Raw genomic sequence first — 26,392 nt, 5'->3', positions numbered from 1 at the left:
TAATATCTTGCCCCCTCTCCATTCTCAGGAAGCTCGGGCTTGAGCTATTTCACCGAGCTGAGAGAAGCAGGGGGAAGAGCACTTCCTGTGTCCCGGGCCCCCCACCATCAGCCCACGTGCGCCCACACAGCCTGCCTTCCCTACATGACTGACCTGTTCCTTCTTCAACAGGTGCACTCGACTTGAGTGTCTTTCCATATGCTCTTAACCTCTTCTTGGAAACTCTCACCAAAATGGTGTGACACGGTCCCTTTCTTCCTTCTAAACCCCTTATCCAGAGTCAAGGACATTGGTAGATCCCTGGTAGAATTCTCCCTTCTTGGGGGGAACCTGGTTTTGATTTCTGGCCTGTGTACCTCATGCACAGACACCACCCATCTGTCAGTAGAAACTGTTGGTGAGTGTTGCCATGATGCAGAACAGATTTCAGCAGCACTTCCAGACTAAAACAGACGAGGAAGAAAGGCCTGGTGATCTACATCCCCAAATCAGTCATGGGTCACATGCATCCAACTCTCATCTGTTCATGGCAAAGGTGCGTGACTGACAGTGTTTCAATCCCTTGGGCATCGCAGGAAGTAGCAGATGAACAGGAACAAGTTCAACCTACTCTGAGGGCTGCACTCAAAAACAAAGCTCCAGGAATTGATGGAATACCAGCTGAAATGTCTCATCAGGATGAGGAAGCCCTGGAAGCACTCACTTGTCTATGCCGAAAAATCTGGATGACATCTACTTGGTCAACTGACTCGATGAGATCAATATGTATACCGATTCCAAAGAAAGGTGACCCAATAGAATGATCAAACTACAGAACAATATCATTGATATCATATGTAAGCAAAATTGTGTTGAAGATCTTCCAACAGTGGCTGCAGCAGTGCATTGACAGGAAGTTCAAAAGTTCAGGCCGGATTCAGAAGAGGTGAACGAGGGATGTCATTGCAGGTGTCAGCTGGATCTCGGCTGCATGCAGAAGATACGAGAAAGATGTTTCCTTGGGTTTCGTTGACTATGCAATGGCATTCTACTGTGTGGATCATAACAAACTATGGACAACCTTGAGAAGGATGGGCATTCCAGAACAGTTAGTTGTGCTCATGTGTGAACTGTACCTAGACAAAGAGGCAGTTGTGCTAAAAGAACAAGTGAATACTTCAGGGTTTCAAATCAGGAAAGGTGTGCGTCAGAGGTGTATCCTCTCACCATACCTTTTCAATCTGCATATGGAGGAAATAATCAGAGAAGCAGGTTTCTAGGAAGAATAATGTGGCATCCGGATTGGAGGAAGGCTGATTAACAACTTTCAATAAGCAAAAGTGAGGAGGACTTGAAGCACTTGCTGATGTTCAAAGACTGCAATCTTCAGTATGGATTACAACTCCATGTAAAGAAGAGAAAAAATTTTCACATCTGGACCAATAGGTCCCATCCTGATAAATGGAGAAATGATCGAAGTTGTCAAAGATTCATCTTGCTGGGATCCACAATCCATGCTCACAAAGGCAGCAGTTAAGAGATTAATCTGCTGTACAAGACCTCTTTCACGTGATATAACTTTTAGGTGTAAGGGGCACCTGACCCTGGGGTCAGGCAATGGTATTTTCGATCACCTCCTATGTATGTGAGAGTTGGATATTGAATAGGGAAGACCGAAGAAAAATCGATGCACTTGAACTATGGTGTTAGCAAAGAATATTGAAATAACTGTGGACTGCCAAAAGAACAAGCAAATCTGTCTTGGAAGAAGTACAGTCAAGAGTGTTCCTTAGAGGTGAGACCTCATCTCATGTACTTTGGACATGTTAGTAGGTGAGACCAGACCCTGGAGAAGGACAGCATGCTTGGTAAAGTGGAGGGACCAGGAAACAGTGGAAGTCCTTGTTAAGATGGATTGACACACAGGCTGCAACAATGGACCCAAACTTAAGAACAATTGTGAGGCTCGACAGGCAGAAGCAGTGTTTACTACTGTTGTGCACAGAGGCATGTCTCTGAACTCACTTGACGGCACCCAATGACAACAGAACAACTAACTAGGATTCGGAGGCTGTCACCTTTACAAGTCGATTGTCAGACCTGCTGTAGGCTCGGATCACCAACCTGAGTAGTCAGTGCAAACCATGTTCGCCACTGTGGAACCTTACAATATAATTTTACAATTTTTCTCATTTCAGCAACCAACCACGTAGGATGTGCTATGATATTGTAATTTTTCAAAGCTGTAGGTGGCCTTTTAAAAAAAATGCTGTTGAATTACAATCACCAATTTAGCCCACCATTCAATGGCTTCTACTATAGTCATACAACATGCACCTCAAAAGAAACTGTGCCCTTTAACTAGCAGCCCCCAACTCACCCTCTCGGCCCAGCAACCATTAGTCTATTTCCTGTCTCTCTGGATTTACCTGTTGGGGGCAATTTTAATCAATGAAATCTGAAATCAAGCAATGTTTTCTTAGTGACTGGCTGCTTTTACTTAGCATGATGTTCCCAAGTCTCCTCCACAATGCAGCATGTGGCACTGCTTTGTTCGTTTTATGGCTGAATAATGTTCCTTTGCATGGATATAACACATTTTGTTTGTCAAGGAAAGAATTTGAACAGAGGAGTCACCTGACCTGACTGGCACTACCTCCACTTACTCAGGCCACCTTCCCAGGAAACAGAATGTTCAACTATGTTAATGCTGCAGATAGGGAAAATAAGATGAGGCCCTAGAAATGATCAGTGAATGCTCAAATAGTTTAATGAAGTTTAATAAAAATAGTTTAAAGAAAAATAGTTTAATGAAGATAGGAATGTGATTAGCAAAGAGTAGTCCGTCATTTAATTTATAAAGGCCATTTTATGAGTTTTATGGGATGCATTGCATTTCCCTTGAATAATTAAAAGTGGAATGCAGAAATAAGAACTAATGATTAAGAAGAGTTTAATGTGGAATGCCAGACTTTGACCGAAAGGTACATGAACAATTAGACAATATCATCAATTTATGTAAGTCTTTGGCATTTTCTTCAATATAATAAAGATACAATATATATTATTTATTTTACTCTCTCTCTATATATATGTGTGTGTGAAGCTAATTCCTCAGAATAATTATTCTTCTGTATGCATAACTCAACATTAGGGTAATTATCCAAGATGTGATGGCAGTTTCCAGAGAGTTGGCCAAGGGCAAAATTGACCCTTCCATAAAGGTATTTGCAGATCAGGTAGAAGGCAGTTAGTTTTGTTTGTTTGTTGGGGGTGGGGTTGGGTGATGCGTTAATGGGAGGTAGTAGAAATTGAGCCAACCAGAATTCTAAACTCCTTTGAGCCATTGGGCATCATTTGGAGCACGAAGGTTACCTATGGAAATCGTTGGGGCCCCAAGTGGTACAAAACACATCTTCTGATCCAGGGCTGTTTTATGAGCCAGGGCAGAGAATGTGGCGGTCTGCTTCTGTCAAGACCACACAGCCTTACAAACCCCGTGGGGCAGTTCTCCTCGGTCCTATAGGGTCGCTATGCGTCCCTGGCAATGGCTTTGGTTTGATTTTGATTTATGAGCACATGCGACAGTAGACTCGGCTGGCCAATTCTAGTTACACACCACTTCAGTGGGGCTTGCAAGTCACTGGGGAGAGTGAGGGGCCATGAAAACGACATTCCACGGGATCTCTAGAGACCACTGCCAAAAAAAAACCCAACCCAACACACACACACAACACACACACACACACACACACACACACTCTGTTTAGCACGCAACGACGACGTTCTGAACACCCTTATCACGTTCCTAACCCAGATCCGATGGATGTGATACGAGTATTTCGGGAAATAAATACGCTGCACGCCGAAATTCACACGCGGGGACCATGCACTCAGGGCTGCGCCACCGGGATCCGGGGCGGCGAGTTGGGAAAGGCAGCGCTCGGGGTGGCGGTTTCTTCTGGGATCCATGGGGCGTGGGGCCGGGGGGCGGTCCCTCAGGCCGCTCCCCCGCAGGGTCCTCGGCCGGGGCGGCGCTGCGCTCCCGCCCGCAGACCGGGAATTTGGAGAGGATCCCTGGCGGGCCGCGCGCGGTGCGTGTGTGAACGGCGGGCGGGCGGGCGAGTGCGCCGGGTATTGGCAGCCTCGCAGTGGAGGCTGGGCGGCTCCGACTGCCTGACGCCAGCGCGACCAGATCAATCCAGGCTCCGGGAGCGAGCGGGCGGGCGGGCGGCGGGCGGCTGGGGAAGGAGAAGCCCAGAGCCGCGGGGAGGGACCTCGCGAGCGGAGCGCGGCGCCCGGGCCGGGGCCGCAGGACCCCGCGCGGACGGGCGCGCCGCCAACCCGGTAAAACGAACCAGCGCCGAACCCAACTTCCCCGGTGGCCGCCTGCCCACGCTCTCCTCAGCGCCCCTGCTTCCCGGCAGCAGCGCCGCCGCCTCCGGTGGGCGGCGAGGGCCCGCGGGTCTGCGGGGGTCGCCTGGGCGGGCGGCTCGGCGGCGGCCGGCCTCCGAGCGGGCGGACCGGGAAGCGGCCCCTCGCCCCCATGATGGCGCCTCCCCCGGCCGCTCGCAGGAGCGAACCTGCCACCTCCGCCGCCGGCCTTTCGCGCCCACACGGCCGGGCCGGGCTGGGCCGCGGCTCCCGGGGCGTCTTTGTCGGGGCTGCAGCGGAGCAGGCGGGGGGGATCCTCGGCCTCCGGAGCCTCGCGCCCCGGGCCCTGCGCGCGCCGGGACCTCCGCGCCGCCCGCGCCCCGTTTCTCTTTCCCTTTCTGCAGCGGGCAGAGGCCCGGCCGAGCAGCCCGCCGGCCCATTGTGTCCGCGGGCGGCGGGCCACCCCACCCCGGGCGGGAGGTGCGAGACGGAGCCAGGCGCTGCCTGCCCTTCACGGGCTGCCGGCCGGAGGGCACGGGCCCCTGCCCCTCGGCATCCCCGGCGGGTTGTCGTGGCCGCCGCTGCGCTGGGCGCCTCTTCGGGGTCGGGGTCAAGGAAAGTTCGCCCCCCCCCTACATCCGAAGGCTTGGCGGCGCGTCGACGCCCCCCCTCGCCCTGCGCCCCCCTTCCGCCCACACCTCCTCTTGTCTCCAGCGTCGCCTCATTCCTTTCCCCGGACTGCATTGGATTGCCTCACTGCGCGTGCATCTGGGAGTCCAAGGAGGAACAACTGCGCTTTCACCCCGCTCCCTGCCTTTGTCAGTGGTTCTCGGGGTGGTTGCTGCTTGCAAGGTGGGGGCGGTGGGGGCGAGCGAGACAGACGGGGGCTTGTTGTTCTGCTTGCTGAATAGACAGGCTCGTCCGAAGGCCGGCCGGGCCCGGAGAGCGCTGCCCTGCTGACTTCTCCGAAGGGAGGAGGAACAAATGCCTGCCAATTGTTTCCTGGGAGGCAGCGGCAATGTTTAACTACCCCCTGTGAGGGGCTTTCCTAGAGCCATCTCGGGGGACAGCAGCGGCTACCTGAGTGCTATGACAACCGCCCCCCCCTCCCCCGTTTCACTTAGGTGGTGGTTTAATTCCCTTGTATCTGAAGTTTCAGCAATGAGACAGAAGTTGCGTGATTCTTCATTATTTTTTATTTGTATGCCTCCCCGTTTGCTGAGACGCTTCGCGCCTCACTCAAAGAATGCCTCTATTTAGAACATCTCTCGCTCTAATTGTCTCTCTCGGGTAACATGCCCACACTTTCAGAAACACAATGAGAAAACTGTTCTCGGCCTCTGTTTGTTTTTTTTTTTTCTTTCCCCCCTTCGTCGTGCTTTTTAATTACCACTCTTAACTTTTATTGGAGGTTGGTGAGCTGTATTGGAACCACTACTTAAGAAGAATTGAGGCAGAACCGGTGTTCACTGCCCAGAATTTTCCATTGGTACACATCCTTTTGCTTCAGTGTTGAGTTATTCTGATGAAGAATCAAGGCCTATATAATGCTGTTTTGATGGATGTGTTGGTCCACCCTCTTTATCTTCCCCGTTTGCAGCTCTGTGATATTTCTGTGCAGGTGGTATGCCATTTGTGTAATACTGTAATTCTTAGGAAACTATAACCAGACGTTTGAGAGGCGATTTTCTGGAGATGGAGGATGCTCGGGCTGCAGAGGAGCCAGTCAGGGTCAGGTTTCTGAGGGTAGGGGTTTGCCCTTGGTTCTGTTTTGACCCTTCCAACCATGGGTGTGTAACCAAATCCGTTTTTCCTTCTGTGGTACCTTTCGGTTTTATACCCTTGGAAAGCTGATGAGAAATGGCCAAGTTTAAACAGCTAAAAATGTTATTAAGTGTCTTGCACCTTTTGGAATTGAAGTTAAAAAGAAAAATATGTTTTTCTCACCACATTCAAGACTCACTTTGCTAAACATATTTCTTAGTTAAAAACGAAATTTCAGCTGGTAATCATGCTCTCTGATAATTCGGGGTTAAAGATAAAATGAATAATCTGGTCGTTTGGAGAGAGAATAAACTTGATTCAGATTAGATGAGCGTATTTCAGCAGCAGCCGACGTCATCAAGGCCAAGTTGTGTGTGTATGAAAGATCTCATCTGTGTAGTCTTTCAGGGCTAATGGAGGCATCGCCGAGGCTTTATAAATAATGTAACTTGTGTGTAGTGTAGAGTCTCAAGAGACAGCAGAGAAAGCATCATTACCAGCCTTTTCAACCTGCTTGAGATCTTAAATTGATTTACAGCACTGAACTGGTGCAAAATGATACATCAGGATGACATGGGGTCAGCCTGTAAAAGTCTATGATGTCAGCCTATTAGTTCAGTCATCATAATTAAACCATATTACAGGGGCAGCTAAGCAGGAGTCTGGCGTTATCCTTCAGATATGGATGGTACGTGAATTTTGTTTGTAGTAGAAAGGCTTACATGGCCAAGAACACTGGTGAGGCTGAAAGAGGCGGAGGCTTATGGAACTGTGCGTCTCTGAGGAGTGGGGGCTGAGTAAATGCAGAGAGCGGTTCAGTCTGCGCTGTTTAAGTGTCTTTCTATTAGGTGATCGAGAAACAGATGCTTTGAGGGTGCTGATAGGGAAGGATTGGGGCCACTCTGAACTGTGAGCTTGAATTTAACTTGGCCGCACTGACTTCCTAAAATCCTGAAATTTCGCGTATTTCTTATCGATGGCCCTTTCATTAGCATCAAGTTCTCACTGAATTTGACATACCGGCTGACATGTTATCTTTTTCAAATAATAGTAGTTGGTCTCCACATAGAACAAAGATGTTGGAATTAAACATGAACAATTTGGGAAAAGGCAGCTCTTGCTTTTTTGCCTGAATTTTTGGCAATTAGTTGGTTTTTATGGATCTTTTAGGACTACTGCTCCATAAGGTAGCCATTAGCTTGTGTCTACTTAAATTATTTGATACTAGATAAACATTTGGTTTTTGCAGTAGCAGTATTAGACACATTTTATTTGCTCAGTAGCCACATAGGACTGGTGGCTACCATATGGAGCGGCCTGGGTATGTGTGTTGGGGTGTGTATATATGTGTATGTATATATGTGTATATACGCAGAAATGTCCACCACAGCAGAAGGTTCTCTGGGGCAGTGCTGCAGTGTAGGCCCGTTGCCCCCCTCCCTCCCTTTCTACTCCTCGGTCATCTACTTCTCTGCTTGTTAGCTCTATTAATGAATTTGTGGGCTCAAAGAGAAAGGCAAGTCAGTGAATTGTATCATTAGTTGCTTTTGTTGAAATAATTTTTAAAAGTCATTTAGAAGTGACAGTTGAAGCTAATGGATCAGATGAGGTTGACATTTCTGTGGCTGTTACATATCATTGGTCTCTTGGGTCCTAATTTGATTAGAGCTTTGAGTAGGAAAAAACAATGAGCTAAGTTTTGGGTGTCTACTGTGTGTAAGACATTGCTTTTGATATGCAAGATGTCTCATAATTTCCCTAATGACCATATTGTCACATTTTACAGGTGAGCAAACTAAGTCCAGAGCAATTCAGCGCCTTGTCTCATGCTACATAGCTAGTGAGTAAAGAGGCTCTATAATCCCCGTTGGGAAAGAAGCAAGCCAGTGTGGCTCTAGAGCCTCCCTCTTAACAGTATTTTTTAAGTGATTGTGTCTACAATAACCAAATAGTCAGTGTTTGGCTGCTGTACTATATTGTGACAGACATGACTTTGCTTTTACTTTTTACACTTTTGGACAGATTTGTCCTCTGTTCGTGCTTCTCTTTGGAGTCCTGGTGGTGTAGTAGTTAGGACTTGAGCTGCTAGTTTAACTAGTGCTTTCCTCAACAGTGTATTTTATCTCTTTGAAATTCGACTTGCCAGAGCAGTTAAACACTACACCTTGAGATGTAGGAATAGCTCATTGTAAATTCTCTGAGGGTTTAAAAAAGAATGTCTGTACTTTAATATCGTTTTTAAAAGAAGTTGTTTTTTTAAAGTTGGGGCTGTTTAAGAATCGGATGACACTGGGACTCCTCCGTCTTCTTTTCATTCCTGTCTTTTTATTCCAAAATGTTTCTTGGCCCCGGTGACCCGAGTGTGTATGCACATGATATCCAAATTGCATGGTATTTCAGGTGAAGCGTTCTTTCTCAGGGACGGACATATCAAGTGATTTCATAAACATTAAGATTCGGAGTTTCCTTTACAAGAATATGGACATACAGCGCTAAATGCTGCTTTAGAGATTCTCCAACCTAGTTGGTGCATAGGAAGATGGGATGAGATGAACCTGAGGCCCAGAGAGGATAACCAACTGGCCCAAGGTTGTCCATGATGTGATCAGAAGAAGTAAAGCTAGAACTAGGATCCCTCTTACTGTGCTAAAATGCTCATGTGTTTTGTTTTTTCCTACAGTCTAGGCTCTATTCCTGAGGCTTTCGTCTGAGCAGAGCAGTATAATTTGGGGAAAGGAGGAGATAAGAATATTTCGTCATGATAGTGACATTTTCTACCATATGTTGTGTGAGTTTAGTAACAAGTCTAACAACTGCAAAAAGATAATGAGGTGGCTTCAAAAGTTGATGGTAAATGTCCATGATCTCTAAATTCCATTTTTCTTTGAGCTTTTTGAAGACCTCTCATATTTTTCTTTTCAGAGTCATATTGAGACTTGTTTGTTTCCTTTTGAGAGAGAGAGAAAAGAAACAGCCTCGCTTGCAACAAAGTTTTCACTGCGCTCATCTCATCTTCACTTGCTTTGCATGCGGCTTTCAACCAATGCCAAAAGGCACCGAGCCTTTCCTTCCATGAAAGTCAAGCTAAATACACTACCGATCTGTTCTGACTGACCCACACATTCTTGAAGACAAGGTTAGGACTGGATCTCATTCTTAACCTAACCACTGCCTGTACTTAACATTTTAAATGGAAACTTCCTCTTGGTGGACATCAGTAAGATAGAGTATCTTTTCAGCCACTGCTGCCTGACCTACAGGTTATGTGGGACGTGTGTGTGTGTGTGTGTGTGTAAAAGAAACTCACTTTCAGAAGAGAAGAGCCAGACTTTCATGAACAGTTGTACTTTAGTGAATACATCTGAATTTTAGGAAGATAATGGCAACTGCAGGGTAGTTGGTCACATGTTGGCCTGCTAACCACAAAGTCAGCCGTTCGAAACTACCGAGGGGGAAAGATGAGGCTTTCTACTTGAGTAAATTGTTACTCACGCAACTCAGAAACCCACAGGAGCAGCTCTACTCTGTCTTACAGGCTCTCGATAAGCACGCATCAGCTCCCTGGCAGGGAATTTGGTTTTGGATTGGCAAATACAGTGGGTGAACAGAGTAACATTTTTGCAGTTTTTCTTGAAAACTGAAATCATTAGGGAAGATTATTTTTATTAATCATTTTATTGGAGGGCTCTTACAAATCTTCTTAACAGTCCATCATTCAATTGTATTAAGCACACTTGTACATATGTTGCTATCAACAGTTCCAAAACATTTTATTTCTCCAAGCCCTTGGTATCAGCTCCTCTTTTTTCCCCACCCTCCCCCACGGGGAGTATTTTTAAAAATCACTTTAGAGAAGACTCCCTTTTGAAAATCTTCAAGCCCTTTAAGGTTGGAGACAGCCTTTACTTGCTGATTCTTAACTAATTTTTTGAAGAAACAAGCCAGGCTTAAACATGAACTCCAAAGAGGTTTACTGTGCATATGTGTGTTTTTAACTCATGATGTAAGTCAATATTCACTGTGTCATGGTTGGAACCCTGTTGGAAGAATCCACAGGGACAGTTCTACCTTGTGCTAGAGGGTAGCACTGAGTCAGAATCTACTCAATGGCAGTGAGTTTGTTTTTTTGAGGTTTATGTCATGGTTGATCTTAAAAACTACATTTATAAACATTAGTTTTAAAGGCTTATTTGTAGTTTTCCATTTTAGGGTGCCTGTATGGTGGCAGATTGGCTGCTAACTGCAAGGTCAGCAGTTTGAAAGCATCAGGTCCTTCTTGGGTGAAAGAGGCAGTTTGAAAGCACCAGGTGTTTCTTGGGGCTTTCTACTCCCATAAAGAGTTAACAGTCTCAGAAACCCAAGTGGGATAGTTCTACCCTGTCCTACAGAGTCATGATTGACTTGATGATAGGGAGGGTTGGGTTTTTTAAAAATCATTTTATTAGGGGCTCATACAACTCTTTTTACAACCCGGACATACTTCATTTGTGTCTAGCACATTTGTACATGTGCTGCCATCATCATTCTCAAAACACCCACTCTCCACCTGAGCCCCTGGCATCAGCTCCTCATTTTCTCCTCCCTCCCTGCTTCCCCTCCCCCTGAACCCTTGATAATTTATAAATAATTATTATTTCATTATACCTTACACCATCCGACGTCTTCCTCAGCCAGTTCTCCGCTGTCCCTCCTCCAGGGAGGAGGTTACATGTAGACCTTGTCATCTGTTTCCCGTTTCTTCCTCACCCTCCTTCCACCTTCCCGATATCGACACTCTCACCACTGTTCCTGAGGGGCTCATCTGTCCTGGATTCCCCATATTTCCAGTTCCTATCCGTGTCAGTGTACATCTCCCGGTCCAGCCAGTTATGTAAGGTAGAATTGGGATCATGATAGTGGGGGGGAGGAACCATTCATGAACTAGAGGAAATTTGTATGCCTTATCGTTGCTACACTACACTGACTGGTTCATCACCTCCCCACAACCCTTCTGTAAGGGGATGTCCAATTTCCCCCAGATGGGGCCTGGGTCCCCACTCTGCACTCCCCCTCATTCACAGTGCGATTTTTTTCTTTGTCTTTGATGCCTGATACCTGATCCCTTCGATGCCTTGTCATCTCACAGGCTGGTGTGCATTTTCCATGTGGGCTTTGTTGTTTTTCAGTTAGATGGCCCCTTGTTTATCTTCCAGCCTATGGGACCCCAGATTCTCTATATTTTGACAACTGGGCACCATCAGCTTTATTCACCGCACTTGCCCTTGCACCCGCTTTGTCTTCAGCATTCGCAACAGGGTAGTCTGGTATGCTTCTTCCTTGTGGGCTTTGTTGTTTCTTAGTTAGATGGCCGCCTGATTGTCTTCAAGCCTAAAGACCCCTGATGCTGTATCATTTGATAGCCGGGCACCATCAGCTTTGTTCACAACTTTTGCTTATGCACCCACATTGTACTCAGTGATATAGTCGGGACAGGCCAGTGTGCTTCTTTTATGTGGGTTTCGTTGTCTCTCAGCTAGATGGCTGCTTGTTTATCTTCAGGTCTTTAAGACTTAAGGTGCTATGTCTTTTGGTAGCTGGGCACTATCAGCTTTCTTCACCACATTTGCTTATTCACCCATTATTTTTAGTGACTTCAGGTGCTATATCTTTTGGTAGCTGGGCACCATCAGCTTTCTTCACCACATTTGCCTGTGCACCCATTGTCATCAGCGATCGTGCCGGGCAGGCGAGCATTTCAGACTGCCAAATTGTTAGAACAAAGTGTTCTTGTGTTGAGGGAGTACTTGAGCAGGGGCCCACTGTCCATCTGTTTCCTTAATACTAAACCTATAAATATATGTACATAGATATCTCTTCCCCCCTTGTCATATATAAATATATTTACATCTTTCTATGTCTGTATTTAAATCTCTATGACTATGCTTTGCCTCCTGGTTCTTTCCTCTGTTTCTTTGTACCTTCCTCTTGTCCCACTATCATGTTCTGCCTTCATTAGGGTTTTAGGAATTTCTCTTGGTTATATTGCCCTTGATTCAGCTCTGCCAGACCTCCCACACTCTCCTTGAGACTGATTTTGGATCACTTGTTATTCCCTGGGCTTGTTAACATCCTCTTTCCCCCACCCACCACCACCCCTACCCCTATGTGCCCCCGGAACTGTCATCCCGCTGTTCTCTCTTCTGGCCTGCTTACTCCGCCTATCCCTTCCAGGTAGACACGCTATGTACCATCACAAGATCGAGTACCACGAAGCACCAAGAGAAAGTAAAACAATAGCTACAACAACACACACACACACACACACACACATAAACATACGAATAGTTCAGGGTCTGTTTGTTTTCCTTCACAGGTGCTTTCCAGTCAAGTCTGATGCGGTGCCATACCCTGGCACCTCCTCTATCCCTGGGGACATCATTGCTCTGCTTCCCCCGCCACTCTCTGCTTCCCCCGCCACTCTGCTGCATGCTTCAGGGGCTGGCTTCGGCGTGGTGAGCTCATGGCGGGCACAGTTCCCACTGTGTGTCTCTAGTGCTGCCCCCAATGGTGCTATGGGTCAACGAGGAACGCTGTATCCTGTGGTGGAGCCGACCTTGTGGTCATCTCTGTGCATTACTGTTCTGAGCAGGAACATTGTCCTCAGGACTTTTTGAGCCAGGATGTGCTTCACTCGCCCCCTCGCCCCTCCCCCCCCATTCTGCCTCATTGGCTCCTGTGTGCTCTGACCAGACCAGCCCCTCTTCCCCTCTTCTTGAGCTGTAGCGTCAGGTCAGTGCTGTCCTCTGAAGCGAATTCTTCTTGCGGGGAGGGTGGTGCTGTCCACTTAGTTGGTAATGTGGCTGGCTGGGAGGGTTTTTTCTGGTATTTTAGATTTTTTTTCCCTTTATAATCTCAGATTGTTAGGGTATAGTTAAGTCATTATTTTACTCTCCCTGCCTATCTTTTGTGGTTTCTTTGTGGTATACTTGTGAAAGTGAAAGTATTTCATATCTTTATAGCTTTCCCCCTCTTCTGTTTCAAAACCCAAATGCACTGTCATTGAGTCAACTCAAACTCAGAGTGACCCTACAGGGCAGAGTAGAACTGCCCCTCGTGTGGCCAAGGCTGTGTGTAAATCTATATAGGAGCAGACTAAGTCATTATTTAGTTTGGTAGATGCAGGACCTTTTGTTTGGACTGAAAGAAAACATGTCCTTTAATGGATATTAAATGTGCCCTTACTGAATAATTTTGGTGTAGTATTAACAATAAGCAAGGAGCCCTGGAGATGGCAGTGGTTAAGCATCCAGCTGTTTACCCAGAGGTCAGCAGTTCGAACCCACCAACTGCTCTCAGAGAGAGAGGTATCGGTCTGCTTCTGCAAAGATTTATATATTACCTTGGAAACTCTGGGGCAAGGCTTCACTCTCCTGTAGGGTTAATATGAACCTGAACCTGAATCCACTCAAGGGCAGTAAGTTTTGGGGTTTTTAAATAAGCAAGAGTCCCTGGAGTGGGGGCAGGGAAGGGTGTAAACACTGGGTCACTGACAGTTTGGTGGTTTGTACCCATCCGAAAGAAAGAGAAACTGAAGACTTAGTGATTATTTGACTAGAGGGTAACAAGAGAGAGAATTTGGAGCTTATTCATTGTTTTTAAAGCCTGGGTAGAAGATTAATAATGCCATTCCTAAAAAATAAGAATTGCATTGCAGTGAAGAGACAGTTTATTAAGTCCAGCTGAAAGGTACCGTATATTTAGCTCTTCGTCAAATAGAATATTTTTTAAAAAATATGAAAACAAGCCTTTGACTCTTTATGGAATGAAGCACATCTAAAGCAATGAGAAGTAGACTCTACACTCCCTTATCTTTCAGGAGAGGTGAGACCTTCATATTTCAAGGTTGAGGAAAACAAGATACTGGAGAGGGCACAATTAAAGATAATCGAGTTATTGACCTGCAGTACAGGTGACAAAATATTAACCATAATACCGAGGGAGCATTGTCTGACAGGGAAGCTGAATGGGGTCAAAGGTAGAGAGGAAAGTAGGTGGCAGAGCTACTAGTAGCTTATGCTGATTTCCCCAGTAATCTTAGCAGGCAGGTACCTTCACTGGGTTGTGCGGGGAGTGGTGAGATGGGATAAGATCATCAGTGAGTGGTCTTAGAAGCTTAAGAATGATGGAGAAATTTGGGGGAACCACTGTAGATTGTATGCCAGGGAGCATCTGTAGAATTCAAAGGAATTGTGGCACTGGTGGAATAGTAGGTTATGGGTTGAGCTACTAAGCCACAAGGTCAGCAGTTCAAAACCACCAGCCTTTTGGGAGAAACCTGAGGCTTTCTACTCCCATAAAAAGTTAGAGTGTCAGAAACCCACAGGGGCAGTTGTACTCTGTCCCATGGGGTTACTATGAATTAGAGTAGACTCTGTGGCAGTGAGTTTGGTTTATAGATGTTAACAACCCGGAGGTGAAGTGTGCTATATGAAATTATTAGGTACTTGTTACTCTCAGAGAAAATATAGCCAGAACGCTATTTAGAATTGGGAACGTTGAGCCTTTGTCTTAAGTGCTTTGGACATATTATCAGAAGAGACCAGTCCCTGGAGAAGAACATTGTGCTTGGTAAAGTAGAAAGTAATAAAGGAGAACCCCTGCAATTAGGGCAGTGGCTGCAACAATGAACTCCAAACCAAACTCACTGCCTTCAAGTTGATTCCAAATCATAGCACCTTGTAAAGGGCAGATTAGACCTGCCCTTTTGGGTTTGCGAGATTTTTGGGGAGCGCTCAGCAGCTGATAGATTTAAACTGTGACCTTGCGGTTAGGTTCAGGTAGAACAATTGTAAGGATGGCAGAGGGCTGAGCAGGGTTTTGTTCTGTTGTCCATTGGGCTGCTATGAGTCCAGCCAACTCTACATCAGGTAATAACAAAAGCAGTGTAATTTTGTGGCCTAGTTGTAAGCTTGGAGGGAATGGTTGATTCTGGCCTATTGATAGCAAATGGGCTAAGCAACTTAGGCTCAGACTTGTCCCTATACTTAACTCCCTTTATAACTTGGGAAAACTAACTTTGTATCTCAAAATTCTCTTCTGTAAAATACTTACTCACTGCTGTCTACTCAATTCCTGGTAAATAGTGTCAGTCTTCAACAACTCATTGCCACTGAGTGGATTCCAACTCAGCAACCCTGTAGGACAAGGGAGCATTGCCCCACTGAGTTTAATGTTTGGGGGAACAGAAAGCCCCCCGCCTGCCTCCCATGGAGCAGCTGGTGGTTTTCTACTCTGGTAAACAGTTGCAGTCTCATAAACCCCTAGGGGTTGCTATGAGTCAGCATTGACTTGATGGCAGTGAGTTTGGTTTAATTAAAAAAAAACCACCCTGATAATATAATCAGAAAGGAATTATACTTTTGTTATTTCATCTAATATAAAATGCTTTAACTTAACATGTTATTACATGAAAAAAATTCAAAACGGACACTATTGATTGTAAGACTTCCTTATTTCAGAGGTGTTAAAATTCAAGGGGAGAAGGGAATAGTATATCTTGTATTCAGTGCAATGTGGACTCTATAAAGGGCTTAGCGTAGGACTTGACACATCACAAGGATTTGGAAATTGCTAGCTATTCCACAAAATCAATGTAGTTTTAGAGTAAAAATGTTAATTCTATTTAGATACAGAGTCACAGGTTACAAGGAACCCAGTGAACGAAATGAACTGAGAAGAGTTAATAAGAATACTGGTATCAATATTAAGAATACTGAAGTATCAAGTTTAAGAATTGGTAGATGAGCCCTTCCTTGTAATTCTAGATAAAGATTTTTTCATAAAAGTATAGTAATTGAACTAAGAAAAGCATGTCCGGTAAGAGTTTAAACAATTACTTAAATTCCCAAGAGCTTTTAAAAATAAACTAGATTTATTCTCTAGTGCAGTAGCATACATCAGTGTTTTAAAAAGTGTTTTTGTTTATTTGTTGGGGTAGTTAAAGTAATGGAAAGGTAAGTCAACAAGTTTGCTACAAACTCACCTTGGTAGGTGCCCTCCATTTGGTTCAGACTCAGCAACTCTGCACAACAAGATGTTGTTTCTCACCTGAGGACGGTGTTTGCATCTCTAACCGTCCCTGAAGGATCTGGTGTTCTTGGAGTCACACCACTTAAAAATGGCAGTTTTGACATCCTGGAGACAGACAGATTCCTTGATGCTACTTTCCTGGTCTTTTTCTCATCAGTGCAGTTTTCAATTTTTAAAACTTAGTGCTGGTAAGCCATTGTGCTTACCCTGTGTCCTTCCGAAAACCCACCAACATCATCCCTTTGGAGTCCCATGGAACAGTTGCTCTCATCTGAGCTGACATCTCTGCCTGGAATTTAACTGGCCTAGCAGATCCCTCTGAGAGCCACTGTTTGTTTGTTTTTGGTTTTTTTTCACCGAACTGTATTTATTTGAATGCACTTTAATGAGACTAAGACAAGTATATTATCGAGAGAATTTCTCTGCAGCCGTCCACTGATCACAGAGATATGCATAGACACATTTTGTAAACTTGTGTGACATGTGTGAACTGGAACCATGGTAACAGTGCCTTTTGACTTTCATTGTATTTGTCAGAGGAGAAAGACTGTGGTGTAGATAATTGACACAGTGTTGTAAAGGAAGTGGAAGATTGGTTTATGCTATTTCAAGAGATGGTGCTGTACACAGCCCGATCACAGAACTTTTCTGCACATGGCTTTAATGAATTACATCAAGGACAATATAATAGAATTGACTTTGTGCATTCTGTAACCCAACACTCACAACCCAATTTGAGAGATAGATGACAGATTTGTAACAAGTTTTTGTTCTACGCAAGAAAAAAATCAATAAGGGCCACCACGCCATAGAAAAATAGACAAAAGGACCCAAACTGACAATTCCCAAACAACTGAAACTCAGGCTACTAACACACAGTAAATGTTCTGCTTCATTAGTAATCTAGAAATGTAAACCTAAGGTTGACACCCTTTTTTTCCCTTTCCACGTTCAGATTAAATGGTAACACATAGTGATTTATTAGTAAGAGTTTGGAAAGCACATGTACACTGCTGTTATGAGCCCTGGTGATGTAGTGGTTTATTTGTTGGGTTGCTAACCGCATGGTCAGCAGTTCAAAACCACCAGTTTCTTTGCCGGAGAAAGATGAGACTTTCTAATCCCGTCCTGTGAAGAGTTACAGTCTTGGAAACTCACAAGGATGGTTCTACTCTGTTCATTAGGGTTGCTAAGAGTTGGAACCAACTCAATAGCAGTGAGTGAATTGGGTGACACTGCTGGTACAAAAGTAAGAGGAAAACAAAGGATTAAAACACATCATCAAAATTATTTGTAACTAAATATGACAAAATGTGAAGCTATTGTTTCTTGATATGTCCCCCGTGTAGGTCTATCTATATACTTCTGAAGGTGGTGGTTCCATCTCTCGATCCCTTCCCCATGACATTCTGCACGCTTTGATTTATACCACATCAAAGTTGCAGTCAGGACAGCCTCGAGAGACGCAAATCTTGTGCTTTCTAAATATTCTTTGAGTGTTTTGATCAAAAAGATTTCTGATGGAGCAGTATTAGGGGTGTAGGGTGGATGGGGTAAGGTTTCCCAATTGTAGTCTTCATGGAACAGACAGACCTTGCAACTCTTGAAAAATGAGCAGGTACATTGTGATTGGGAAAAGATTCCTTGGTGCAACATTCCTGGCCTTTGGGGCAGCCTCTAGACATTCATATCTTGTTTGTTAAAATTTTTCCTTTGAGGTTTAGGAACAAAAAGATTCCTAATTGAGCAAGATAAGGTCTGCAGGGTGGATGGGTTAAGGTTTCCTGACAGATGTCTCATGCTATCCTTGAAGAGTGAGCAGGTACACTGTGGGAATGGGGGTGATGGACCGGGGAGTCCTTGACATGACATTCTTGGGCCTTTTTTTTTTTTTTACTATGGCAATTTCCATTTTTCTGATTAAGCCTTTAGGATCGTCCTGTGTCCTTTAAGAAAACCTATCTGGATGGCCTTTTGGCATCCAAAACAAAACAGAAAACCTGTCCCCACAACCGTGCGAGATGACTTCTTTGCCTTAAAGTTAAGGGCCCAGGAGATCCCCTCAGAAGCCAGGGTTATAGTCATTTGAATGTTGCTTTCTGAGTCGTTGATAAATCCAAGATGCACCCTCAGTGATGAATCGTTCCACAGTATCGTTTGGGTCAGTCTTGCTGATGGTAGAGATAGCAGCTCAGGCAGCTGATCTTTGTGCAGTTGTGCTGGCACCCATCAAGTCAGGAGCTTCCAAAGCCCAGAAGTGCACTTACAATGGAAAAGACCCAGCATGATCTCAGCGTCACTAGCCTCACACCCACGGCAAATGCCCGGCGTGTCAGCAGTTTCTGCATTTCGGCCACAGTCTCTTCATTCCTCCAGGGGGGCTGTTTTCCGTCCCTTTGCTCATCTTTGAGGTCTTCCTGGCCTTCCTTTAAACACTTGGTCCTTCTAACAACTGTTTCACATGGGGCGTTTGTCCTGGAAACTCTGCAAAGCTCTACCGACGTGGAGTTGTGTCCACACGAGCACTGTTTAAAAATGGCGATTAGTCCTGACTTCAAAATTGCTTTCCTCCATGGCACAGAAAAAGCATCTTTGGACTTGCAATTCCATTGTAGGCATTTTAAAGAACTTATCTGGTAAGAGTGCAAGGCTGTATGAATAATGAAAACTGGCAGGCTGTTTCACAGACAGAAAGCCTGTGTGTGTTTCTTCTACCTGCCCTCTAGTGTCTTTAGGAGTCAGAGGCAACTAGAGAACCATTGTCTTGCTTAGTGTGCTAGGCTCAGTGAGATGCTGTGTTCTGCACGACACACTCTGCTAGAGTGGTATAGTGCCTTCTCTTTCACTTCCTGTGCTACTTGGTGTGGATTGTTTACTCGGGGAAAATGGCTTTTCTCATAGAAGGAAAGGGAGATGAAAACTTCCCAGCCCCATAAAAGAAGCTAGAGTTATATTGAGGTAGTTATAAAATTATATTGAGTTATAAAGAGGGAGATTCAAAAATTTGAGGGAAATATTGATTATCATTTAATTCAACTTTCCCCTGGTCTTTTTGAAGCCCCCTTGTGCTAGGTTTTGTGTCAGCTTGGCTTGACAGGATCCTCTGGTTTGGCAGTTAAGGCCTGGTAATCTCCCATGAAAGGATCTCTGGTAGAGTAGTGAGTTAGTTACACATTGGGCTGCTAACCACCAGGTCAGCAGTTTGAACCCACCAGCTGATCCACAGGAGAAAATGAGGTGTTTGCTCCCATTAAGATAAACAGTCTTGAAAACCCATGGGCGCAGTTCTATTCTGCCCTGTAGGATTACGATGAGTTGAAATTGACTAGATGGCAGTGTGTTTGGTTTGGTTTGGTTTGATGTGACCCAACAATGCAACCAACTCCATTATAGGATCTGCTGTGAGCAGGCAAATGGTTGTAAACATTGGGCTGGAATGCTACCATCTTCCTCAGGTCGAGGCCCTGATGATGGCTCCTTGGGGTGTGGCCTATGTCCTACTAAGTAGGCGCTGCAGAGAGAGCTTCTTTCTGTCTTGCAACTCTGGATCTTGCATCTGGTTCATTGATCTCTGGTTCTCTGGACTTGAGTCGCAGCTCGCTATATTCACCTGCCGATCCCAGGAGCCATCAGCGGCTTGTCACCTCACCTGTCATCAGCCTGTCCACTTTGGATTCATCTACCTTCCCAGTCATCAGCCCGTGATTGTCCTACCAGTCTTGGGTTTGTCGGTTTCCAAAGCTGTACGCATCAGGAGATTGGGACTTTTCAGGGCTTGCCCACCATCACAACTGTATGAATCATTTTCTTGATACACATTTCTCCTGTCTATATGCCTCACTGGTTTTGCTTCTCTAGAGAAACAGCTTAATATACCCCTCAGATAAACTGGAGTTATGAGAGGCAACCTTCTTTCTCCTATTTTCATGATTTTACCCAATCTAGCCCTCTGATGTAATTTTTGAGTGAATGTGAGATGTTCATTGCCCTTGAAGGGCTTGGCTGTACAATTTCTGACCAAGCGGCCATGCTTGGTAAATATCGATTGACACCATTGTTATTGAAGATTCCAGTATTCTAAGGAGAAAACAGTAACCCATAGCCAGCAACAGGATTCTGATTCGCAGCAACTCTTTTTAGAGTTTCTGAGACTAAACCTTTACAGGAGTGGAGAGCTTCAGCTTTCTTCCACAGCGGCTAATGGGTTTGAACTTGCCTGATGTTTCCTTGACAGCACCACCCAAAGCTCATTAAAAAGGGCCTTTCTCTCCTGAGTTACAGTATTAGATTTTATAGTGACATTAATCTACTGTATTCCTAATGGCAACAACAATAAACTCAGACATAGCAGTCATCATAAAGAGACTTCAGGACCAGGCCACATTTCGTTCTGTCTTTCATAAAGCCACTAAGAGTTAGAGCCTGCTTGGTGGCAGCCAACAGTTTATAAGAGATATAGTTCTGGTCTTGGAAGATGGTTTTGATTATCGACATAAAACTTGACTCTTAGAAAGGTAAAATAAACCAAACACTAATAAGTTGGACACCAGCATTTAGACATCCAGATTTTCTTTTAAGGATAAGAGTTAATCATCATCGTTTGGTAAAGGTTTTTCATAGGCCTCACATACAGACTTCCTTATTGGCAGCATCTTGTAGAACTGAATTACCTTCAGCCATACCTCAGTATTAAGTGGGACCTTGCCTTGCCACTAGACAGGATCAGGATTTGTCAGCATCTCTTCACTATTTCCTTTTAAATGATATGCAGATGTTTTAGTTTTGGCAAAACAAACAAAACACTAACCCAAGACTTTCAAACCTCCTCTGTGGGCCTTTGACCATCCCTCCTCATCTTCACGAAGCCCGGTGGTACTGTGGGTTATGTGTTGGGCTGCCAGCGCAAACCCATACCATGTGCTCTTGTGAAGATCTACAGTCTCCCAAACCTTGTAGAACAGCGGTTCTCAACCTGTGCGGTCCAGGTCCAATGACCCTTTCACAGGGATCGCCTAAGACCATCAGAAAACACTTTTCTGAGGGCCGTAGGAACTAAAACATCGCTCCTCTATCCGTCTCCAGGCAGGTCTGCCCACATGCAGATATGCCCACATACGAGTACCCTGCGTGAGACTGTTACCCATGCTACACCATGCTTCAAGACAAAATTTCATTTTTTTCTAATTAGAAATAAATATTTCACTATATAATTACATATAGTTTTGTGGTTAATCACGATGCTTTCATTGTGTTCAATTTGTACTAATGAAAATACATCCTGCATATCGGATATTTACATTATGATTCATAACAGTAGCAAAATTACATTTATGAAGTAACAATGAAAATAATTTTATGTTTGGGGGTCGTCACGACATGAGGAACTGTATCAAAGAGTCACGGCATGAGGAAGGTTGAGAACCACTGCTGTATAAGGTGGCTGTGAACCAGAATCGACTCAGCAGCAGTGGATCCCCATCTCTGCGTCTCTCTCCATAAGGCTTTCCCCAAGGCGAGGCAGTGGTTAGACCCACTCCTCAAATGTTTAAATCCTCGTTTGAGAGGGGAAAATGGGTGATGAGAAAATCAGTCTTCATTTTACCAAAGACAGTCGCTTTTTATGAACGCGAATGTTAATGATGCTATAGGTGGTGCTTTGGAAATTATGCCCTTATTTTGTACAAAAGCTCAGGGGCGCACGTAGCTTGCCATCTCATTTCTTACAGCTTCCTGTTTTGCTTTTTTTGCCCGTTGCTGGCTTTGCAGTCTGGCATAATTAATAACAACCTCTTTATTTTCCCTGTGTTCATGTTTATGTACTCAGGACTTCTCCCTAGCTTGCTCAAGCTTGAGTGAATGTTTGATTGGTTTTAAATGTTTGTTAAATATAAACAAAATTAACTTGATTACCATTCAAATGGTTGGCATAATAACTGTTTACAGCACTTATTTGCTTTAAACACTGAAAATTTTGTCTTGTTAAATTGTATTACTGAAATGTTGAGATGTATTCAAGGAGGCCTCTGAGAAAAGGAGGCCTTTTGTGTAATGATTCTGCAAGTGTCTTGTGTGTTCCTACTGTGTGCCCAGCACTGTTGGTGGAGTGGAGAATTGTGCAGGTCAGGCTTTTTTTTTGCGCTGAAGTAATATAATTAGTACGGACACACTATCCTCAAACCAAATTCCTTGCCTTGGAGTTGATTTCTTACCCATAGTGACTCTATAGTACAGATTGTAACCTCCCCATGGGGTTTCCCAGACTACTTACTCTCTCATGAAGCAATTGGTGGGTTTGAACTACCAGCCTTTGAGTTAGCAATTGACTTCCTTAACCTCTGCACCACCAGGACCCCTGAGCACAAAATAACAAGACACTGTTCCTAATACCAGTTTCTTTTTAAATAAAGGGATTTGGAAATTAGGTCCTGCCTAATTCTACTTTTGTTTATTCTTTCACCACTTTTTGGAATGTCTGTCATTATACTAATAGTATATCTCATACAACTTGATAACGTTGGGATAAAGAGTCATAAATGTAGGACTTTCACTGAGGATCTTAGAACTTTGAGGAACAATACAAACCTGCTTGTTTAGTCTAGCTTCTGTTTAATAGCTCTTACGACAGCTATCTTTTTAATTCTTTCTACTGAGTCACTTGAGGTATGGACAGTTTCTGTATGCCTTGTGTTCCCAGTGTCCAGTACAAAATCATACGTCTAACAACGAGCACTAATTCCTGCACCCTGCCCTGGGGGGATCTTGCTCAATAGTTGTGACATAGAGTTTTTAATAAAGTGCCACAGTAAATTGAGTGTATAACAGGATTCATAACTATTGGCCTGACACAAAGTAAAATACTTAATGAATGGATTTCTTCAGGAAAAATGACCTATGGCATACTGTAAGTTTGTTGTATGTACGTAAGTATAGTGGTTTTTGTTTTTTTTTAAAGCCAGCATCCCTAGGCACTGTGATAACTGTTATAGGTGTTCAAGACATCTCAGTTAATTTTGAGGTACTGACTGTTTTGCCAACCCCCCCCACCACCACCTTGTTTAAAAATTTTGAAACAATGGTATTCAATCCCACAGGCCCATGATAGGGCACTTTCAAAAACGAAACAGAGTATCTAACTTTATGGCTAGTTAATTATTTTCTTAACTTGCATATGCAATAAAATTTTACAGCATTTGCACATGGCTGTATCTTCTGGATATATGCAGAATCTGACTACTCCTGCCACCTGACCCAAACCTTTATCATCTCATGCCACAACAGTGCCATCCATCCCTCGCTCTTCTGCCCTCTCCCCACCCCTGCCCCCATCATTAGACCCTTTCTGTGTAGGCTCAAGCCAGTGTCCCAGTAGTCCTACTACACTCCAAGCTGCTCAGACTGCCCAGTGATGCCTATCTCAGTTTAGCTTAAGAACTGCACTCCCTAAATGTCTGACCCACCACTGCCCTGACCTCACTTGGCCATCGCTCAGTCCATTCCAGATACATTGGACTCTGCTGCTCCTTGGACATTCCAGGTGCAGTCTTGCCTCACAGCCTCTGTACTTGCTGTTCCCTCTGCTTGGGATGTACTACCTCAGACACCCCCAGGGTTCCGGGCCTTCTTCAGTGAGGCTTTCCCTGACAATGAGAACGGGGGCTCAGAGAGACAAAGGGTCTGGGTGTTGTTTAACTTTTTGTTTAATGCTGTATCCCAGGTGCTTACAATAGTGTCTTGACACCTTATATGTCTTTGTTGGATGAATTGAATGACTGCAGAGGTTTTCAGCTTTTCTTTTGTCTCGATTGAAGTCGTTAGAAGTTAAATTTCTTTGTTGTGTGTGCACACAAAGTATTACAATTGCTTTTCTAATTAGTGATGTTGCATTGCTAGTAACATCTTGTTTTTTTGTAGCATTTTACAGTTTTTTAAATCAGTTTTGCATGTTCACATAGAATCCTAATAAAAACTCGGGCCATAGGTAGTGGTCTGAATTGTTTTCGAAGATCAAATCGAGGCTCAGAGAGGTGATTGTGTTAAAAGTGTACAGCTGCTAAGTGGCGCACATCCACCTGTCTTTTATATCAAGGTAAAGGTTCTTGAATATCTTAAAATGGCTCCTCCCTCTCTTTTTTAAACCCTCCTGCCCTCCCCCCCTAAGGAAAAAAAAAGAGATTTTATTTGAAAAATCTGGAAAATGTGCCCTGCTTTCTCAGTTGGGGTTTAGTGTTCCCATTTTGGAAATACATGAAATAAATGGTTAACTTTAAAATTCCTGACAATGACAAATCAACAAGTTTTATTTCTCTCACCTGTGGAGGAAGTGGCCTCCACCCAGTTTTACTGAATTAGGAGGGAAGTGATTTTTTTAAGTGATAAAAAGAAATAAAATTCCATGCTCTTCCCAGAGGAGGAGTTCAACAATTGGGAGAGTGGCGTGAGACCATATGTTGGTTTGTAAAAGGATATAACTTGTAAAGATGTTTCCTTTGATGCCTGTGATGAATATGGATGTGTTTCCCTTCTAGAGGGTCCTGATTAAATTATGCAATTAAGAGGTGCTCTGAAGGATCTAAATATAGAGAGAGGGCTAGGGCGGCGGTCCTGGTCCTGCCTTTGTGTATGTCATCTTACCCGTACAGATGTGCGTGTTTGTTGCCAGAAACAGCACCTGTGAGATGGGGGAGAAGAGCGGCAGTATGTTCCTCAAAATGAACTACCACAGGGTTGTTTGTTTTGGGGTTTTCAAATAAAGGGATAGTTTCCTCCTGTGAAACCTATTCCATTTTCAATGGTGAATTTTATGTTTGAATTATTCTTTCCAGCTAGTTAATGGACTTAGCATGTCTATACTGGACGCGGATGTGAATGTACTACTTACTAGAGTATAGCCTCAAAATATATTTAACCCCTGAGATTCATGTTGCTTTCTTTTTTTCCTTTTTTTAGATTCAAGTTTCTTAATAAAACTGAGCTGATATTATCTTAAAGGATTACCAAGAGGAGTCAATGAAACCACGTTTATACAAAACAGCATAGTGCTAGGTCAATTTAGAGCTGTTCTCATTTGTTAAGGCTGAGCCATTCATAAATGGCCCCTGGGAAATTTACCAGAGTTCTCATTTCTTGCAATCTGTAGAAAAAAGACTGTTCTAGGATAAAATGACTCAGAACATGCTCCTTTTTAAAACCCTTTCCCTCTGACACAGCTACTGAATACTCTGTCCTCTTCAAACCAATAAAGTTCAATTCCTCTGGTCTTCAGTCTTTCCTGTGTTTGAGCTGCAGCACACATTTTGCGTTGAGGTGAACGCAGATGGACTTTATAATCCTGAGCTGATTAGTACCCGCTTGCCATCTTCAAAGGCTGTCATATTTCCCCATCACAAACCTGAATTGTAAGAACCAGGAGTCAGTGAGATTAAGGAATGTTGTGAGACTTAGAGGGAATGATGGGGAGATGAAGAAATAAACCCATTTGTTAAAGTTGGAGAGAGAATGAGATGGCTTTTAAATGTCTTCATTCTACTTAACTAAATGATCCATCATTTAATGAGGCAGAAATAGAAGTGAAAGCTGCTGTTGTATTGGGAATCTCAATGACTTAAGAACACATTGCCCTGTAACCGTTGGTCATGATGGGAAGACTTGTGTATGTGGAGCAGAACAAGAATGGATGCATGTCTTTGCGAGTTTTCTTTAGCAGTGAAGATTTGAGCAGCATAAAAGTGTTGTGGCATAGTGGTTACTCATTGGGCTGCTATCCACAAGGTCAACAGTTTGAAACCACCAGCCAGTCATTCCTTGGGAGAAACAGGAGGATTTCTACTCCCATAAAGACTTATAGTCTTAGAACCCCATAGGGTCACTATGAGACAGAATTGCCTAGATCGCAGTAAATTGTTTTGTGTTTTAAAATACATAAAGCATAGTTACATCTGTAGATACTTCAGTAATGGAGACCTCTATCAATTCCTAGCTTCTTCTCAAAGGGATGCTACTTTTGAAACTGTTTGGCTGGCATGTCATAGCTTGTAGTGAATGTGTAAGTACTAAATGGTAAGCTGGAAAACCAAGTCCCTATCATCATTCCTTTTCTCTGAGTCCTGGGGTTCCTGCTCATTTAACACTCCTGGCAGACCACACAGACTCCTGCTGGCACGTCTCTGAAGTCACACCTGAGAAGTGAAAGATGGGCTGGTTGTGCCTG

General features: G+C 44.1%; 1 protein-coding gene across 3 annotated transcripts in view; it reads left to right on the top strand.

Moving 5' to 3' along the window:
- The first annotated feature begins 3,969 nt into the window (after nucleotides 1-3,969).
- Nucleotides 3,970-26,392, top strand: part of SMAD1 (SMAD family member 1) — a 58,378-nt gene continuing 35,955 nt past the window's right edge. The window contains exon 1 of one of the 3 annotated variants that reach the window (XM_075543733.1): nucleotides 3,970-4,073. The gene's annotated coding sequence lies outside the window, so the exon portion shown is untranslated. Of the gene's footprint in view, nucleotides 4,074-4,178; nucleotides 4,327-5,077; nucleotides 5,206-26,392 lie in introns of those variants that run through there. The other 2 variants (XM_075543732.1, XM_075543734.1) reach the window with 2 other exon arrangements.

The sequence above is a fragment of the Tenrec ecaudatus genome, chromosome 3, assembly GCF_050624435.1.
Source record: "Tenrec ecaudatus isolate mTenEca1 chromosome 3, mTenEca1.hap1, whole genome shotgun sequence".
Taxonomy (NCBI): domain Eukaryota; kingdom Metazoa; phylum Chordata; class Mammalia; order Afrosoricida; family Tenrecidae; genus Tenrec; species Tenrec ecaudatus.
This window is presented reverse-complemented; position numbering and strand designations above follow the sequence as displayed.